Below are 16,990 nucleotides of genomic sequence, written 5' to 3'. Positions count from 1 at the left end.
AAGATTCCATAAAGGGAAAGGAAGGCGCAAGAGAGCACGCAAACAAAGTGTCCCCCTCATACACCTGGTCATATCAATATGAGCAGTAAGCGAACTAGCACCTTTGCGCACTCAAAAATATGAAAGGCCTGCAACCTGAACCTTCATGGAGGCCACTGCCAGACCTTTATCTAAATACTCCTGAAGGAATGCCAGGACTACCGAAATGGGAGACTTCTCAAGCTCCACCTGATCCCTAGCATACCCCCGTTGGAAAACCTTCAAGGCTTTGGCATAAGAAGCCATAATAGAGGATTTCTTAAGAGTGCAAAGGAGTCAAGATAACTACCTCCTAATAACTCAAGATCCATTCCATAAGACCAAAGTGCCGAGGGTTCTCCGTGGGCACAGATCCCTGACTGAGATGATATTGATGAAGAAGGAGCCAGAGCTTCTCATCTCGCTGAGATCCGCATACCATGGATAACAAGGCCAATCCGGAGCCACTAGAATCACTAGGCCGGGATGCGTCACTATTGGGTGGACGACACTTACCAACCAGAGGCCACGGAAGGAACACATACAGGAGCTCGTGAATCGGCCAGGGCTGCACCAAAGAATCCAGCCCTATGCTTCTTCACTGTGTTCTTCACCTGAAAAAGCGCCTGGCCTTTGAATTCTGTGCTGAAGCCATCAAGTACAACTGAGGCTGACCCCAGCGCTGAATAATCAAACTGAAAGCCTTCTGCAAGAGGGACCATTCTCCCGGGTCCAGAATCTGTCAGCTGAGGAAATCTGCTTGAATGTTGTCGACGTCGGCCACATGGGCCGATGAGAGTGACAGAAGATGAGCTTCCACCCAATGAAAAAGCAAGCAAGCTTCCTGGCCTAAGAAAGCGCTTCTCGGGCCCCCTGATTGAACTTTTTGATTGGGTGACCAGAAAATTGGATAAAGGACATATGTTAGATGTAATTTACTTAGATTTCATCAAAGTCTTAGACAAGGTTGCTCATAGGAGGCTCTTGAATAAATTTAAAGGGCTGAAGTTAGGATCCAAAGTGGTGAACTAGATTAGAAACTGGTTGGCAGAGATATGCCAGAGGGTAGTGGTTAATGAAATTCGCTCAGAGGAAGGAAAGGTTAGTAGTGGAGTCCCTCAGAGTTCGGAGTTGGGGGCCGATCCTGTTCAATGTTTGTGAGTGACATTGCTGAAGGGTTAGAAAGAAAGGTTTGCCTTTTTGCAGATGATACCAAGATTTGTAACAGAGTAGACACTAAGGAGGACGTGGAAAACATGAAAAAGGCTCTGTAAAAGTTAGACGAATGGTCTAATATCTGGCAACTAAAATTCAATGCAAAGAAATGCAGAGTAATTCAATCGGAAGGAGTCGTATGTGCTGGGAGGTGAGAGGCTGATATACACGGATGGGAAGAAGAACCTTGGGGTGATAGTATCCGAAGATCTAAAGACAAAGAAACAGTGTGACAAGGTGGTGGCTGTTGCCAGAAGATTGCTGGACTGTATGAGACATAACTAGTAGAAGAAAGAAGGTATTGATGCCCCTGTACAGGTCATTGGTGAGGCCCTACTTGGAGTATTGTGTTCAGTTTTGAAGACCGTATATGGCAAAGGACATGAGAAGACTTGAAGCAGTCCAGAGGAGGGTGACAAAAATGGTAGGATGTTTGCACCAAAAGACGTGTGAGAAGAGACTGGAAGCCCTGAATATGTATACCCTAGAGGAAAGGAGGGACAGGGGATATGATTCAGATGTTCAAATACTTGAAAGGTATTAACGTAGAACAAATTTTTTTCCAGAGGAAAGAAAAATGGTAAAACAAGAGAACATAATTTGAGGTTGAGGAATGGTAGATTCAAAAGTAATGTAAGGAAATTCTTCTTTATGGAGAGGGAGGTATATGACTGGAATGTGCTCCTAAGGGAGGTGGTGAAGGAAACAGTGAAAGAGTTAATAAAAAATAAAAAAAATAAAAAAAAAAAAGCATGGGATGAAGACAGAGGATCTTAAATCAGAAAATAATGGTAAATATTGAAGAACTAAGGCCAATACTGGGCAGACTTGCACAGTCTGTGTCCGTATATGGCCATTTAGTTGAGGATGGGCCGGGGAGGGCTTCGATTGCTGGAATGGTTTAGATGGGCTGGAGTGAGTTTTGATGGAGACTTCAGTAGATGGAACCTAAGCACAGTAACAGGCAGAGCTTTGGGTTTTGGCCCAGAAAGAGCTAAGGAGGAGGAAAATTTAAATTAAATCAGTAATTTAAAGAGAGGGTAAGGTTGGGCAGACTGGACAGACTATTTAGTTCTTTCTCTGCTGTCATCTACTATGTTACTATGTAGAAGGCTCGAACTGCTTTTCCTACTAGGATTGGCTGGAGAACAAGTAACACCAGCCAAATTGCCCTGAATTCCAGACGATTGATCGACCAACATTTCTGAAGATGAGTCCACGGCTCTTGAATGGAATGCTCCCCGCAGTGAACACCCCAACCCAACAAGCTGGCATCCATCATGAGAGTCATCCATTCTGATATCCTAAGAAGCATGCCCTGATGGAGAGCCTGTACCTGAAGCTACCATCTCGCGGCTGCGTCCAGGGGAGTGGCATCTGAAGGGGATGATGCTGGGGAGACCACCAAGAGAGAAGGGACGCCAGTAACGGGAGCATGTGCGCTTGGGCCCAGGGAACAGCCTACAAAGAAGCTGCCATGTACCCCAGAACCTGAAGATACAGCCAAGCCATGGGAGCAAGGTAGTCCAGAAGAGCTCTGAGCTGCTGTTGAAGTTTCTGTCTGTGAGCCTCAGGAAGAAACACATGACTCAGCTTCGTATCAAAGGGAAGGCCCCAAGGACTGGGAGGGTGTCAAATTGCTCTTCTTGAAGTTGACAATCCACCCCAACGCCTCCAACTGAGACACTACAGTCTCCATTGCATTTTTGCACTTTGAACAAGGCGAAGCCCAGATCAACCAGCTGTCCCTTCTGGACTTGGACCCCTGCTGGCGGAAAGCTGCCACAACTACCATCACATTGACGAAAGTGCTGATGCTGTTGTGAGGCCAAAGGGCAGAGCTACAAACCAGAAATGCTATTGCAGAACATGGAAACGCAGAAAACTGTGATGCATCGGGTAGACTGCAATATGGAGGAAAACCTCTGTGATTCAAGGACACCAGAAACTCTTGTGGAAAGACAGCAAGAGTCACCATGAACTCTGTTGCCATTCCGGAAAAAAGAATTTGCAAGAAGCAGGTAACCAACTTTAGCTACAGAATGGGTCTCCACTCTGAGATTTTCTGGTATGAAGTATAAGGAGCATCTGCCTATGCCCCAAATCATGTTCTGTAACAGGTTCCAGCATCCTAATGTCTAAGAGGCGTTGCAGAGTATCATGGACCCTAGATTCTGTTCCGATCGACTTACCAGAGTCCAGAAACCAAGCCGGAGGCAGGAAAAGGAGGACTAGAGTCTGATGAAAGTCAAGTCCACTCCTCACAAAACTAAGAAGTCAGCCTTCAGCGAAGAAGCCACACCTGACCCTTGGCATCATTAGGCCTTTTTAGGCGCAGCTATTGCACAGGAACCTAAAGATGCCTAAAACTGGAACCACTGGAACACAAACATATCCCTGGGAATGTCTCTGGGAGAAAAACCTATGTATCCTTGACAACACCTGCAAGAGGAATGAAGATTATTACGACCCCATCCTGATATCCAGCGAAACATGTTCACAGGGAGCAACTTAAGGCAGCGCTCGGCAACACCTGTGTAGAGATCATCCGCTTAAGGTGATCCTTAAGTCAGCGTCCCCAGTCCAAGGACGGCTCCAATGAGTCCGGCGCACACATACTGCACCAGTAGAAAATGTACTAAGAACTCAAATGATATAAAGCGCACTTGGCCCCTAATCCACAACAACCATCACCAGCGGAGGACAGGCATGGATCTCTACAGAGGACACATTGCACAGGCCGGAATGACAGGCACGCACATAAAGAAAGCAACCACCACCGCCGCTTGGCTACTTGAAGATGCTCCTAGAAAAGAATGTTTTGTAACATAAGATCCACTCTGCGATCTCGAGTTCCCTTAAATCACACTCCCCCATCACTAGGGAGGGCTGAGTGCTGAATAACCAGTGCCACAGTAGAATCTACCTCAGGCTGTTCAAACCTGCCCAAAATCAGGATGCAGGTGATAAAGTGTAGACATAGCTTTAGAATGTCAGAAAGAGCTTTCCAGGATATCACATTCTTCTGTAACCAGACCAAGGAGCTGTGGACTGAATGGAAAAAAAGGACATAGGAGAACGGTCCAGGACTGAAGTTTGAGAAATAAAAGGTGGAGAATCCAAATGGAGCTCTTTCAGATCATCATCCATAGAGAGGCAGACAGAAGCCTCCTTAAATAAGTGTCAGCACCCAAATCCAGCCGCTCAGGGTGGCTGAGGAGACCAGTCTCAGCAAAGGCATCAGCTGGATCCAAAATAAAGACAGTGGCAGGAGTCAGAAGAATCATAATATCCACATGGCAACTACTGCAATTGAGATCTAGCACAGCCAGATGAGAGGGATCCCAAACAGGAAGCTTAACAACAGGCCCAACAGACCAAAAAAGTCCCAACGCAACAGCCGGCTTCATCAAACGAGCGGCGTCTGAGGAATACACCTTTAAGAGGAACCAAATAAAATCCAATGACAAGGTCCACTCCGCAGGGCTTCATTGAGGAACATGCTCCATGCCAGAGTCCCTAGACTCTGAATGCAGGTGTTTTGCGCCATATTCCAGGACAGCCCGTGGGCGAGATTTTCTTCGGAAGGCAAAGACCAAGGCTGGCTCCCCAGTCCAAGATTACTCGGAATAGGTAAAGTCCATAGCTCCAGTGAGCTACGGCACACAATACACAATCACAGGAAAAATTTAAAAAAAAATTTAAATTGAATCAAGTTGGGCAGACTGGATGGACCATTCGGGTCTTTATCTGCTGTCATTTACTATTTTATTATGTTACTGATCCAGTGCCAATCCGGCACAATGTCCACATTCAACAGATTAGAGGCTGGGGAGTACATCCCAAACACTTGTGTGTCAAATCGAGAGGTTTTTGAGGCAGAAATGAAAGTTAGAAAAAAAAAGATTTATTTTAAAATCTAAGATGGCCACCATCACAAATTCATGCCAAAACCGGCAAAAATAAACAAAAAATGAAAATAAAAAATAGCGATTTGGGATCTGGGGAGGTGGGGGACCTGAACCTTACCCTCAGAAACAGTGAAAAATTACTTTTACAAGCCATAGGAAATAATGGTAGTTTACTCACAGTTATGTAGTGCCAGACTGTCAGAAGCCTAAGCAGCATTTGAGTGGAGGAAAAGGATTTTCTGCCTCAGAAATGGCTCCAAATAGTTCCAGACTTGAGATCTTCAGACTGCCAGCTAGCCAGCAACCAACTACGACCACCACCCCCACGGATCGTCGTCCATGCAGTTGGGGGTGGGAAAGACAGCCTGTGCCTTGAAACCCAGGTGGGGTTTCGTTTTAGACCAGGGGTGGGCAACTCCGGTCCTCGAGGGCTGGAATTTAGTCGGGATTTCAGAATTTCCCCAATGAATATGCATTGAAAGCAGTGCATGCAAATAGATCTCATGCATATTCATTGGGGAAATCCTGAAAACCTGACTGGATTCCGACCCTCGAGTACCAGAGTTGCCCACCCCTGCTCTAGACTCATATAGCCTGCGCTTGAAACCAGTGACAAGGTCACCAGCAAGCAGACTCCTAGGGGAAGGGACCCTGAATCAATAAATGGTAGCACACAGCAGGCTGGCTTCAAAGATCCAACAGCTTCTCTGTGAAGCAGCAGTCCAGCACCACAGGACTGCATCCTTTCCTCAGACAGGCGACCGCTGGAAAGGGGTCTCAAGGCACGGAAGCCACCAATATATGAACTTTAAGTGAAAAAATAAGACTATACAGGCATAGCCACTGCAAAAGACTTCTGCATGGACTGCTTGCAGAAATTGTAACTGGATATGTTTACTAGCTCTTAGGCTAAGGGGGTGGAGTATGTGCTCATAAAAGTTATGGATTTCTGCTACTCCCAGACTGCAAGTTGGGATTGAACACCTAGTGTATGGAATCCGGAAGGGACATAACAGAAAAATATTTTTCTACGGTATCAGGTTAAATTTTGAGCCTTTCCTCTCCAATATTTTGGTATTTGTGTTTATATATTATTTTTGTAATGAGTGGAATCTTCGCAAAAATCTTCGCATAAAGTAAATTCAACCATGTTTCCCAACTCCTGTCCAAACTTCACTGGCTTCCAGTAGTCTCTAGGGTCCACTTTAAATGCGCCTGCCTAACTTTCAAGATCCTTCACAGCATTCTTCCTTCCCTCTTCCCACTATCTTGGAATTCCTCGAATCCTAACAGCACCAGATCCACCCAAAAATTCAAACTATCCTTCCCCGCATTAAAAGGCATATCCCATCCAAGAAAACTAGGGTCATCCCTCTCCTTCAGAATTATAGAGCTCTGGAATAACCTTTCTACCCACTTCGGAATTTGGGCGCCCTCCAAATTTTCCGAAAACATCTAAAAACTTGGCTATTCTCAAAAATGTAATATTTACTCCCCTTTATCATACTAAGCCCCTCTAAACTTTCTCTATACTGTCCTGTATCCCTCTTTGGAGTTCCTTCTCCGTACCATTCCCTGTAAACTGTGTCGAGCTCTACGAGTGTGGAGATGATGCGGTATACAAACTTAAGGTTTAGTTTAGTTTGGATATATATTTATTTTTTGTTTCTGGATTGAATTTTGTTGTGCCTCACTCACCTCCCAATTTTTAGTTGTTATACCCAAGGATTAAATCACCAACAACATAACAGGACCTAGCAAAACGTAAAGTGACATGAGAAACAATCGCATCGGTACTCTCAGAATCACAAAATAAATTTAAAATGAAGAAGCATACTTTTAAAGGATTATCTGCACAATGACTAAGACAAGGAATAGAAAGGGATGTATTAATTGCATCAGAATCTGAGCACCATTTCCTGCTAGAGCCAATGCCCAGGTTCCTTGTTGTAATTATCTCTATATTATCATATGAAAACACATGCCCCTAAAATCATCCTTCAAATATCTACTTACAGAAAAATGATAGGACCAGCCCAGGGGCTCTGTAGTACACTACCAGGAGAAGATCTGAATTCAGTTACTGAATTTGACTTCTGCTCCATGAACTGGACTAGGACTGAATTCATGACATAGTGGTTAGAGCACTAGGAAGAGAACCAAAGACCTCATTCAAATCAGGTTTCTCCCAGTGTCATTACTTCTAACTTTAGGCAAGTCACTTCACTATCCACCAGGGCTGTGGAATCAGTTCGAATAGATAAAAATGCACAGACTCCAGACTTACCTGTAACAGGTGTTATCCAGGGACAGGAGGCAGATTGATATTCTCACATGTGGGTGACATCATCCACAGAGCCTTACACGTACAGTGCCAAAAGTGTACTGTCACTTTAAATCTTGTTCACGTCTCAAACTGCCTGTACCGCACATGCGCCGGTGCTTTCATGCCCAACATTGGCTCGTGATACCATCAGTTCAGTAAAAAAGCTAAAAAAAAACAACTACGGGAAGTGGGAGGATTGCGACAACATCTGCCTACTGTCCCTGGATATCACCGGTTATAAGTAAGTACCGTATTTTCACGTAGATAACGCGCACCCGTGTAAAATTGCGCACACGGGTATAGCGAGCGGGAAACCGAAATATATGTTTAAAAAATTTTGTATACCGCGCATGCTGCCCCGACTCTCCCGTCGCCGCCCGACTCTCCTTTCGCCCGTCCCAACTCTCATCTGGCCACCCGACTCTCCTTTCGCCCGCCCGACTCTCCTCTCCCCTTGAAGTCCTGTCCCACCCTGAAAGCCTGATGCCCCCCCCCCCCGACGTCCAATTCCCACCCCCCCCCCCACCCGCAGGACCGCTCGCACCTCCACCCCGAAGGACCGCTCGCACGCACCCGCACCCCCCACCCCGAAAGACCGCTCGCATGCACTCCCACCCGCCCCCCCACCCCGAAGGACCGCTCGCACCCACACAGCCTCCCGACCCCCCCCCCCATCATATAGAAGCTCCTGCTGCTTCCTCTTGGCGGTCCCAGCCCTTCTGTGAGCCCTGCGCCTGCGCTGCTTCCTCTTCCGGCGGTCCCACCCTTTCTCTGACATCAGAGAAAGGGCAGGACCGCCGGAAGAGGAAGCAGTCTAAATTTATTAGGATCAAATGAGAAAAACAACTGAGTGGACTTTCTATGAGGTTTTGTGTGATCCAGGTAATAAGCAATAGCACGTTTACAGTCTTTACCCCATTCCTGCAAGCTCCGTCTTCATCTGCATAAGCCTCAAACACTTTAAAATCATAAGTGTTCGAGCTTGTGCAGTTAAGGCAGAGCTTAAAGGAATGGGGCAGGGATAGTGACAGTGACAAAACTCACAGCAATGGGGAAATTGAGTTCCTGCGGAGACAGGGACAAATTTATCCCCATGTCATTCTCTGCTCCAGAGTGAAAATGTGGTCTTAGAAAGAAGACAGGTAGAATTCTAGACTAGTTCAGCTGAAATTCTAATACGACCTTTAGCAAGAACTTAGGATGAGTTCGGATAACTACTCTGCAGTGGTAGAAAGTTGTATATGGAGGATTTGACACTAGAGCAAAAGAACAAGTGGGGAATGGGACTGTAAATGTCAGCCTTAGAAACAATCATCTTTATTAATTGTAAACACAAATAAAAAGTGCATGTATAAGTACATGAATATAATGTCCTTTTTCATTTTGACCTGACACGGTCCATGTTTCAGCATCCAGAGGGAAAGCTTGCCTCGGGGTAGGGGAGTCAATCTAGTAGATGGCACTGTGGCATTCAAATGAAAGCTCTGAACTCATGTTGAGGTACACAAAAGACAGTAAAATGCTGGAAAGTGTAAACAATTGATACGATGAGCTATGCAGGCGATTATTTACGCTTTCTAGCCTTCTATTGTCTTGTGTACCTCAACACAAGTTTGGAGGTGCATAGAGGAGGCAGGGCGCAGCCTAGCCAAAGGTCATGAGTCTGTGTATATGAATAGCTGGGCTTCCACTATCTGCAGCGATCCAGGATGAGGGACAGAAAGCACAGTTACTAACCATAACAGGTGTTATCCAGGGACAACAGGCAGCTATTCTCAACATGTGGGTGACGTCATCCACAGTGTCTGGATGCAGACAGTTTTGCAAGCAGACTTGCTTGAAGAACTTTAGAAAGTTTGTGACTGTCGTACCGCGCATGCGTGAGTGCCTTCCCGCCCGACGCAGGGCATGCATCTCCTCAGTTCAGATAGCTAGCCAACCAGGGAAGGTGGGTGGGTTGTGAGAATAGTTGCCTGCTGTCCCTGGATAACACCTGAAACGGTAAATAACTGTGCTTTATCCCAGGACAAGCAGGCAGCCTATTCTCAACATGTGGGTGACCTCCAAGCTAACGAGCATGGGATGGTGGGAGTTTTGGTAATTCAGGAGAATAAATTTTGTTAACACTGCCTGGCCAAAATGGCCATCCCATCTGGAAAAAGCATCCAGACAATAATAAGAGGTGAAGGTATGAACCGAGGACCCAAGTGGTAGCTTTACATATTTCCTCAATAGGAGTAGATCTAAGGAAAGCTACTAATGCCGCCATGGCTGTGACTTTAAGGGCTGTGACTCGACTCTGTAGATGCAGTCCAGCCTGAGCATAGCAGAAAGAGATGCAAGCAGCTAACCAGTTGGAGATGGTGCGCTTGGAAATCGGATGTCCTAACTTTCCAAGTGAGATATTTGAGATGAGCCGAAGCCATTGGTTCAAAAGGAGGCTTCATCAATTGAGCAAGAACAACATTGAGATCCCAAACCAGAGGAGGAGGTTTGAGAGGTGGTTTGACATTGAAAAACCCTTCATAAATTTGGAAACCACAGGATGAGCAGAAAGGGTTTTCACTTCGATAGACGGATGAAAAGCAGCAATTGCACTGAGATGGACTCGAATGGATGTGGATTTTGAGGCCTGATTGAGACAAATGGAACAGGTAATCCAAACTGAAGACAATGGAAGTAGATTGAGGCTCTTGTGATCGAATAGTTAACAAGTAGAAAATCTAGTCCATTTCTGATTATAGCATTGTCTAGTGGTAGGCTTCTAGAATGCCTCTAAATGTCCTGTACAGATTGAGAAAACTGTAGAGTGGTAGTTAGGTTGAGAAGGTACCAAGCTATCAGGTTGTAGAGACTGCAGGTTGGGATGAAGAGAGACCCCTGACTCCTGTGTAGCAGAGAGGGAAAACTGGTAGATAGTAGTGGCTCCCTGCTGCTGAGTTGAAGTCACCTGGGCCACTGAGGAGCTTTCAGAATCATGGTGGCATGTTCCCCTATTTGAGTTTTGAGCAAGTATCTTGAGTATGATAGGGAAATGGAGGGAACGCATACAGAAATGACTAGTCCATTTTAGTAGAAAAGCATCTGCCTCCAGTCAGTGAGGGGAGTATCATCCTAGAGCAGAACCGAGGCAGTTTGTTGTTGTGGGGATGACGCGAAGATGATCTATCTGAGGAGCTCCCCAAGGAGAAAAAACTGTGATGAAGAGGCGAGGAATTGAGTGTCCATTCGTGAAGTTGTAGAAGATGACTCAATTTGTCCACCAAACAGTTTTTCTCTCCTCGAATGTAGACAGCTTTCAGGAAAGTATTGTGAAGGATTGCCCAATTCCAAACCTTCAGAGCTTCCCTAGCAAAGAGGGAGAGATGCAGTTCCTCTCTCTTTGTTGACATAGTACAATGTTAACTTGATTTGTCTGTCTGAATGAGGACTACCCTGGTCGTGAAGATGATGCTGAAAAGATTTGAGAGCATTGAAGAACCGACTCTGAGTTCCAACAGATTGATTGTGACACTCGACGGTCCGTGCTGGACCAATGACCTTGAGTACGGAGACCGTCGAGATGAACCCCCCCAAGCAAAGGTCGAAGGAATCTGTTGTGAGACCTTCTGATGAGGGGGTGTTTGAAGCAGTAAACCTCTGGAGATATTGGGAAAGAGCATCCACCAGTGGAGAGACTTTCAATGAAGGAGTCACTTGATTTATTGATGAGAGTAGGGTCGAAAGCTGAGTCCACTGAGATGCCAGGGTCCACAGAGGGATTCTGAGGTGAAGATCTGGCAAAAGGAGTCACATGAACGGTAAGAAGCCAATGTGACCTAGAAGAACCATCATGTGTCTTGCTGAAATCAAAGAGAAGGAAGATACTGTGACAGAGCTGAAGAACAGCATCCTGACATTGTTGAGGAAGGAATGCTCTGAGTTGTACAGTGTCCAAGAAACTCCGATTAACAAAATACTGTTATCAAAATTATCTCAGGTTCCACAAAATTTGATCACGTCACCCCTTTATTACAAAAAGCTCATTGGTTACCTGTCTTACAGCGGATCACTTACAAAATTGCACTTTTGACTTTTTAACATCAAACAGATAATACTCCTGCATTCCTAGATAGATTATTAATTCCGTATGACCCTCTAGATCTTTAAGACTGCCTCACAACACTCCCTCAACGTTCCATCCTTAAAGATAATTGGTACTCGTCGTACTCTCATTTTTTTTCAGTCACTGCCCCACTAATCTGGAATTCTCTCCCCCTGTTCCTCAGAGCCAAACAAAACTTGCAGAAATTTAAAAGTAGCCTAAAATGCTTGCTTTTTAAAGATGCTTTTAACTGATTTTACTTCCATACACACCTATCTTCCTATAAATTAAATAATTTCCCTTCCCTATTGTAATTTCCTTATTTGTATTCTTTTTTGAAAAAACTGTAGCGCTCCTATTTTTTTCCCAATGTTTCCATGTTACCAGTAAGTTTGTAAGGTTTGTTCATGTTTATTATTGAAAATGTTTGTTCCCCAGTTATTTTTAAAATTATTATGTACAACGCTTTGTACCTTTGGATAAGCGTTTAATCAAAACTAAAATAAACTATGAAACTTGAGAGGGCTGTAGCTGGGATTTGGGAAAATTGATTTCGACCCCCAAACTTTGGAGGAACCAAATAGTCCGGTGGGTCATTACAATAACCCCTTGAGATGTTGAATCTTTTTTGATGAGCCAGTCTTCCAGGTACGGGAACACCTGTAGACCATGGTTCTGCAGAGCTGCTGCTACTACAACTAGGCACTTGGTGAAAACTCTTGGAGATGATGCCAGGCCGAAGGGTAGCACTCTGTACTGGAAATGCAGATTTCCCACATGAAATCTGAGGAACTGTCGAGAGCCTGGATGAATGGGAATTGAGATCTAGAGAACATAAACAATTGTTCTGATCTAGAAGGGGATATAAGGATGCCAGAGACAACATTTGGAATTTTTCTTTGACTAAAAATTTATTGAGCACTCTGAGATCCAAGATAGGGGCAGATCGCCGTCTTCTTCGGAACTAGTAAGTAATGGAGTAAAAACCCCTGCTCTGCTGTTCCAAGGGAACTTCCTCGGTGAAATGGAGACGAAGAAGAGCTTGAGCTTACTGAAGAAGACGGGTGGTCTGCGATGAATTGACAGGATACTCTCTTAGAGGAAGATCTGGTGGAATCTGGAGGAAACAGAGTATCCTTCCTTGAGGATAGACAGCACCCAGAGGTCTGATGTAATGATCTCCCAGTGGTGGTAAAAATGATGGAGACGACCTCCAATAAGAAGGGAAAAGGACAGAGGCAGAACGATGGAGGTTATGGTCTGTATTAGATGGTCAAAAAGGTTAAGAGGCCTTAGGCGCAGCAGGAGTTTGAGGTTTTTGCTGCTGCTAATGCTATTGTTTCTTAGGAGGCGCTCTTGTATAAGGAGCAGCTCTCTGTGGAAAACGCCTCTGGTAAGATGGAAGAAGCCTGAAGCCTTTAGAGGTAAAAGGCTTAGGTTTAGTTCGAATGATGGAAGCAAACGATTTCTTATGTTCAGACAATCGTTTAGTAGTTGCCTTGATGGAGTCATCAAACAATTCATTGCCCTGAGAAAGGATGTTGGCCAATCTTGAAGCTTGGGGTCCATGTCTACAGTGTGGAGCCAGGCAAGCCGAAGCATTGCCACTGAGAAGGCAGTGACCCTCGAGGAAAGTTCAAATGCATCATAGGAAGATTGAAGGAGATGCATGAGGAGTTAAGCCAGAGTGGTAGTCACATGCTGAAACTCTGGAAGACGATGTTGAGGAATATACTTGCAAACTTCAGGCAGGATGTTAACCAAACGCTTGAAATAAGAAGTGAAAATGAAATTGTAAATTCAAAACTCTAGTTGCCATAACAGAATTTTGATACAAACGACGACCAAACTTGTCCATTGTCCTGCCCTCTCTTCCAGGAGGGACAGTGGCATAAACTTGGCAGGATTAATTCTTTTCAGAGAAGACTCCACGAGAAGGGACTGATGGGATAACTGAGATTTCTCGAAGCCCTTCCAGTGGACCATCCTGTAACGAGATTCCAACTTTCCTGGTACAGCAAGAATGGAATAAGGTGTTTCAAGATTCCACTTGAAAGTTTGAGAAAGAAGTCTATTGATGGGCAATTTAAGAGACTCTGCAGTAAGTTCGAGGCATACCCATTTCTTCTAAATACTCCGTAGAGTATTTGGAATCAGAGTCTAAAGTAATATTGAGGTCTTTACTCATTTGACCTAGGAATGAAGAAAAAGATATCTGCTCCGAGGAAGGGTGACCTCGAGGGGAAGAAGGTGACCTCGAGGCGCCTCACAAGGCAGAGAACGAAGGTGAAGCTTCTCTGGAGTACTGATACCTGAGGTCTGAATATGCAGATATAGATGACTCACTGAGAGAATCCCTCACAGGAGAAGAAGCATAGGTGTAAGGCTCTGGAGGTGGCATCCTCGACTTCAGAGATGGAAGCCCCAAAGAGTCTCGAGGTCTGGAGAAACGAGGCCGGTCTCGAGAAGAGGACCTGTGCCTTGACTGATGTGGAGAACTGTGCCTCGAATCAGGTAGGTCCCGCTGAGAGGAACGTCGAGGAGTCTTTGCCCTATTCCTCGGAAAGGGCAACGCCTTATGTGAGGAAGGAGGGCTGGGGCTGGAGATCGAGACAACAAAAAGGACTGAGTTCCTTGTGTCGAGGTATCTCGAGGCCCTGACAAGGACTCGGTTCCTTGACTAGTGTGCTTACAGTCCAGATGAGACACTTGCAAAGACTCACCTCCTTGCATAGTGTGTGTAGAATTCTTTGAGTCACTCCCAATGACTCAACTCCTTGTATAGAGTGGGGGAGGTTCAGCTGTGAGGCACTGTCAAGGACTCGACTCCTTGTGATACTGGAAGTGCTCAGACTGAACTGCAGGAAGCAGAGTTGAGGTAGGAGAATGTTTGGCAAGCATATTACCAAACTCCTGAGCCATAATGGTCTGGATCATAGCCTGCAAATGTGACACCGAGACTTGAGGATCTGGTACATTTGGTGTGGCTATAGTCTCCAAGGAAGAGGAAGAAGAATGACTTCAAACTTGGAGACATGCTTCTTGGGCAGCTTGATAATCACTGCTGATACCTGACCTGAGGAAAGGCAGCAAGGGAAAGCGGCTCCTCTAGAAAAATGTCTTAGCAGATTTGCCCGAGGACCCCCCAAACAAGAAGGGTTGATTAAGGTCTAGGTCAAGGCAAGAAGACGGAACCCCCGTGAGAAGCTTGACCGGATTCGAGGTTGAGGTGGAGACCGGGGTAAGTGGATGCATACCGCCAAAGAGTTTCTCAACCTGAACTCGACGATGCTTGATGGTTCGAGGTTGAAGGGTAGCACAGCGGACACATGACTCCGGACGATGGTCAGGTCCCAAACACTGAACACACCACCTAGTCAGAGAGGGAGATCAGGTGCTGGCAATGGCTACACTTCTTGAAAAAATAGCCTCCGCGAGATCGAAGCCCTCAGGCTGAGGCTGCGAGGCAGGCCCCGCTGTGACACAAAGGAAATATAGTGTGTTTTTTTTTTAATGAAAATGCGCAAAGAAACACAGCAGCCCTGTATGAAAATAATACATGAGCCATGGTGAGAAAAGGCACGAAGTAGAACTGAGTCTAGTGCAGAGCGTCAAAATAGGACTTCTCGGCTCCGTGGAAAACTGAGAACCGAGGAGACACACGCCCTACGTCGGGCAGGAAAGCACTCGCATATGCGCGGTGCGGCAGTCACAAACTTTCTAAAGTTCTTCAACCAAGTCTGCTTGCGAAGCTGTCTACATCCGTGCTCCGTGGATGACGTTACCCACATGTTGAGAAAGGCTGCCTGCTTGTCCTGGGATAAAGGAGTGTTGCTGGAGATAGAAGATTGATGGATGTTAGTCCTGGTGAAGGGGGGGGAGGGCAAAAAGAGGGAGTGCTGCAACAACTGGAGAGAAGAGTGAGGGGTGTTGCTGGACCTGGGAGGGAAGTTGAGCAAGAAGGGTACTTCTGGATATGAGAGAGGGACTTGAACAAATTAGAAGAATGGGCGGCGAAATGGCAGATGAAGTTCAACATTGAAAAATGTAAAGTATTACATGTGGGGAGCAGAAACTCGAGGTACAACTATACAATGGGAGGGATGTTATTTGAATAAGAGTACCCAGGAAAGGGACTTGGGGGTAATGGTGGACATGACAATGAAGCCATTCGGCACAGTGTGCAGCGGCCGCTAAGAGAGCGAATAGAATGCTTGGTATAATCAAAAAAGGGTATTACAGCCAGAACGAAAGAAGTTATCCTGCCGTTGTATCGGGCGGATGGTGCGCCCGCAATTTGGAGTACTGCGTCCAATATTGGTCGCCGTATCTTAAGAAGGATATGGCATTAGTCGAGAGGGTTCAAAGGAGAGCAACACGTCTGATAATAGATATGGAAAACCTGTCATATTCTGAGAGATTGGAGAAGCTGGGTCTCTTTTCCCTGGAGAAGAGGAGACTTAGAGGGGATATGATAGAGACTTTACAAGATCATGAAGGGCATAGAGAGAGTAGAGAGGGACAGATTCTTCGAACTTTCGAAAAATAAGAGAACAAGAGGGCATTCGGAAAAGTTGTAAAGGGGGACAGATACAAAAAAAATGCTAGGAAGTTCTTCTTTACCCAACGTGTGGTGGACACCTGGAATGCGCTTCCATAGGTACGTTGTAAGGCAGAGTACGGTACTGGGGTTCAAGAAAGGATTGGGACAAATTCCTACTGGAAATGGGGATAGAGGGGTATAGATAGAAGATTACTGCACAGGTCCTGGACCTGTTGGGCCGCCGCGTGAGCGGACTGCTGGGCATGATGGACCTCGGGTCTGACCCAAGCAGAGGCATTTTCCTTATGTTATGTTCTTATGCTGGCTAGACCTGGGGAGCAGAATGAGAGGTGCTGCTGAAGTAAATACATAGTACGAGTCTCAGTTTGTAATTGAAGATTGGGTGTACAGAGACTCAACTGCCCTGCCCTCCGCTGTTTCATTTACAAACAGCTAGATCAGTGGTCTAAAATGAAAACCCTTTTCAGGGCCACATTTTGGATTTATATGTAACATAGTAAGATATCGTGTTTCCCCGATGGTAAGACACTGTCTTATTTTTTTTGGAAGGCCAAAATATGCTCTAGGGCTTATTTTCGGGGGGATGCCTTATTTACACTTTCATGTAAATTTATGTAAATTCATGTAAATTTCATGTATTTACTTTTTCCCCAGAACGCCGTCTTCGTGCGCAACTGGACGGCGTTCTGGGGAAAAAGTAAATACTACAGAAGGGATGGACTACACCTCAACAAGGAAGGAGCAAGAGTTTTGGCAGGCAACATGAAGAAAGCAATAGAGAAGGCTTTAAACTGAAGGACAGGGGAAAGCCGACAGTCGACCACCGGTCGATGGCACGGACAACAGGATGCCCCGACGTAGGAACAAAGGAC

The 16,990-nt window shown here is 45.6% G+C and overlaps 1 protein-coding gene across 15 annotated transcripts in view; it reads right to left on the bottom strand.

The window, feature by feature from the left end:
* Window positions 1-16,990, bottom strand: part of DYRK1A (dual specificity tyrosine phosphorylation regulated kinase 1A) — a 684,276-nt gene that overhangs the window by 405,956 nt on the left and 261,330 nt on the right. Inside the window, exon 1 of one of the 15 annotated variants that reach the window (XM_033950297.1) lies at window positions 6,843-6,864. The exons of the other annotated variants lie outside the window; for them this stretch is intronic. The gene's annotated coding sequence lies outside the window, so the exon portion shown is untranslated. Of the gene's footprint in view, window positions 1-6,842; window positions 6,865-16,990 lie in introns of those variants that run through there. 15 annotated transcript variants of the gene reach the window in all.

Source organism: Geotrypetes seraphini, chromosome 6, assembly GCF_902459505.1.
Source record: "Geotrypetes seraphini chromosome 6, aGeoSer1.1, whole genome shotgun sequence".
NCBI classification, from domain to species: Eukaryota; Metazoa; Chordata; class Amphibia; order Gymnophiona; family Dermophiidae; genus Geotrypetes; species Geotrypetes seraphini.
Note: the sequence above shows the minus strand (reverse complement) of the source record. Positions and strands in the feature narration are given on the sequence as shown.